Below are 3,522 nucleotides of genomic sequence, written 5' to 3'. Positions count from 1 at the left end.
ATCGCAAATCATTCCGTGAAATACTAAAGGACCATTTTTCGTGAGTGCAATCTTTTTAATTATATGTTGTGCTTGAGACAGACAAGTGTCCTTGCTTTTTTTCATTCCTTAGCCTTCGTTTACTCATGTGTTAAATTTTTTTTTTACTTGTTACATATTGTATAACCTTTTCGACGCCCCTTACCTGTTGTACATCTCTATTCCTTTGCAATGTTATTTTTTTTTCTTTCTTTGTAGTGTTCTTGTCTTGTTCGTACAAATCTTGAGTTTGCTCCCCCCTTATGTAATGCCCTCGGGCCTTTAAGGGAAAAATAAATGAAATGAAATGAAATGAAATGGTCACTACCAAGATTCTCTTGTGTGTTGCACCATGTGGCGTGAGGGAGGCGATGTGCGAACGTGAGGTCTGGCGTAGTGTCTCTACAGACACTGTTTCCCGTGCGTGTAGGAGAGGTGGGGTCTGTGAGAAGGGAGAGACCGGCTTGTTGCGCGGCTAACCATACCCGACGTCCTTTCGGTGTGTCGTGTGGGTAACCCCAGGCTGTATGTGGGGCGTTAAAGTCTCCCACGACGAGTAAGGGGCACTTGTTGGCTATGCGCTTCGCGAGCGTAAAGAGGCGTTCGAAGTTACCTTCAAGGCACTTAGGGTGGCTATAAACATTTAGGATGAAGACACTGTTCGCTCGAGTGTGTTGCGGCACAAGCTCAATAAAAAGGTGATCAATGTCTTCAGTCACTATGGAATGGGAGATGGTGGTGATTGAACGACGAACCAGAAATGCTACCCGAGGGGGTGTGGGGGATGTGGGCAGAACAGGAGCATAGCCGGGTAGGGTGAGTGGGTTTGAGGGTTCCTGCAGGGCAAGGATGTCGGGTCCTGCAGCGCAGGACAGCAGTTGGTGGATTACGTGACGCTTGTGACCAAATCCCCGGGAGTTCCACTGCCAGAGTGTAAGATTACGGAGTGGAACTGCCATCATGACAATCTATAGAGGAGGGAGCTGTAACGGGGGGTTGGGAGCCCTGAACTATGGTAGGGATAGGGTTGGTCTGTTCCTCCGGTGCTTTGGGCTTCTTGCGTCTGTTTGGTGTGGGGTCACGCTTTGGGAGTCGGGACTCAAGATCGTTAGAGCGTTCAGAGAATCCTTGAGTTAGCACATCGAATCGGTGGTTAAGAATAGCGTTGTCTTGTGTTATGCGGATTACTGCGTCTTTGATGGGTGTGTATTCCTCGTTGATGCGAGTTATAGCTTCCTGCAGTTTTGCCTCAAAGCGAGCTGCAAATGATTCAAGCAGGGTTTTTTTATGTTGTTTAGTGAGATGGGTGTGGAGGGAGAGGGCGTTGTGCACGGAGGTGAATTTGTAAAGGGATCAGTGTCAGCCTCCATTGCTAGCAAATCAGGAGAGGAATTAGGCTCGGAGTGGGAGGACGAGGTATCGGCGGTAGGCGGGTTGGGAGGAGGAGTTTGGGATGTGGTAGGAGTGGGAGCAGGTGGAAGGGTAGAACCAGCGGCAAGAGCACTTATCTGGGCTTCCAGCTTGGCGATGTGCTGACGCAAGGCGGCGGCTTCTGCTCGGGCTGCTGTAGCTTCTGCTTTAGCCGCTGCTGCCTCCTCCTGAGATTTTGCCAGGGCTTGTTGTACACTCGGTTGTGCAGTCAAGGATGTCGTGTGCCTGTGTGAAGAGGCGGAGGTGTCCCAGACTTGTTTCAACGGCACTGACCAAGCTGGTTTGTTTTGGTTGGGCTGTGGGAGTCCGGATGACAAATGGGGAAAATTTTCTCTGGATAGGACCAAGTCGTGCTGCTGCGTTTGTGGGTGGTTTGGCAGTTTCCGTGGCTGGTTGATGTTGCGTCCCTTGTAGGATCCCGTGCCTGTCAGGTGTGGGCCCTCGCACAGAATGCACTTGGGCGTGCAAAGTGTGTCTTCTTGGGAGTGTTGTGTTCCACAACGGGGGCAGATATTTGTCTTGGGACTCGGGCATATGTCGTGGCAGTGACCCGGCTGTCTGCAGTTAGTATAGGCATCCGGACTGCCACGGTATGGGGTGCAGCGGTGGATGGCTCCCATGTATTTGATGGAGTGAGGTACTGTGGTTTCGTCGAAGGTGATCAGGATGGAGTGTGTCTTTCCCATGCGTCGTGCTGCTAGAATGGTGTATTCAGGATTTCTTTTCAGCAGGTCGTGGTACAGTTGCGTCGGCGTCTCGTCGTCATAGGCATTCGTGATGACTTCTCTGGTAGCCCCCGGTGGTGGTGCTACGTATGCCGCGCAGGGATATGTTTTGCCTCCGATGGTGAGAGAGGTCAGCGTCTTGAGAGTCTCGACTGTTGGGAAATGTGTGGTTGCCATGGTGAAAGTATTGTTCGTCGGGTGGACGCGCAGGCAGAAGTCGTCCGGTGGAATGATATCGAGCTGGGTCTGCACTGTCTTCAAGAGCCGGGGTGCTGGGACATCTAGGAGTCGTAGTTCACCTCGCGGGCGAACGACTACTCGAATAGCGTTCGGTGGGAGTGGTGGCAGCTGCTTGCTCCGCTGTACTGCGAGGCGAGCCTCCTTAGTCGCAGGTGGTAGACGGGCCGGCGTCTTGCCGCTGCCGGTTACGGCTGCTGCGTGGCGCGACGCGTTGTTGGCGTTCGGGTGAGCTGCGTCTGAGGTAGCGTTGTCGGAGCGGTAAGGTTTCGGCGAACTGGCTGGTCGGGAGGCGTAGGCTTTATACAGCACCGGTGTCCAGTCGCTTGAGTTTTGCTCTTCCGCGGTGATGGTGCGGCCTTCAACCGTTACCTCCATGACAACGGCTGCCGTCGCCGACGGAGGGGAGGAATCCTAGTGCGGCCTAGCTGTGCGGCTTGGCGTCTCGGTCCCATAATTGTGCTTCTCTCAGAATAGGTCGGATTATGCCCGTAATGGGGGGCTTTCCTGTCCTCCTTGCTTTCCTGTCCTGTCCTTGCTCTTCTGAGCTCCTTAGGCAGTTATGTCGGTTTTCGAGCAGATTAGTGGCCGTAGGAGAGATTGGGTAGGAGAAGCACGTACCGTTTGCCGGAGCCGACGTTGCAGGCATCCGCTCCCGTTGGCCCCCTAGCGGCGAATCCCTCTTCTACTGGGGATCAGTGTTCATCGTCTACCAGTACCGAGAGCGGGTAGAGACCTGCTACAACTGCAGGAAGACGGGACACAGGACGGATGTGTGCTATAAGCCATGGGTAAAGCGTTGCCGCAGATGCGGCGAAGACCATCCAGACCCACCGGAGGGAGAACTGCCGAAATGCAAGCCCGAATGCATCGTATGCGGGGGGCCACACAACACCGGCAGCCGGAATTGCAAGTATCGGCTGGCAAAGAAAGAACCTTATAAAGCCAAGAACGACCTGGGGCAACTTGACTCCGGACACCAACCAAGACCGAAGACCAGGGAGCACAGCGGCACCCGCCAAGGCCACCGGGGGAGAAGCAGATCGAGCTCCTTCCACCATTACCGGGGACCGGAGGCGCCAGGTCGGGTCCTGACAGAGAGAGCAGCTCG

The 3,522-nt window shown here is 54.0% G+C and overlaps 1 pseudogene; it reads right to left on the bottom strand.

The window, feature by feature from the left end:
* Nucleotides 1–362: 362 nt before the first annotated feature.
* On the bottom strand, nucleotides 363–2,809 carry LOC149337826 (uncharacterized; annotated as a pseudogene).
* Between the last annotated feature and the right edge of the window lie 713 nt (nucleotides 2,810–3,522).

Source organism: Amblyomma mixtum, chromosome 7, assembly GCF_055824585.1.
Source record: "Amblyomma mixtum isolate Tamu chromosome 7, ASM5582458v1, whole genome shotgun sequence".
Classification (NCBI taxonomy): Eukaryota; Metazoa; Arthropoda; class Arachnida; order Ixodida; family Ixodidae; genus Amblyomma; species Amblyomma mixtum.
The sequence above is the reverse complement of the archived record's forward strand: the minus strand, read 5'-3'. Positions and strand labels throughout refer to the sequence as shown.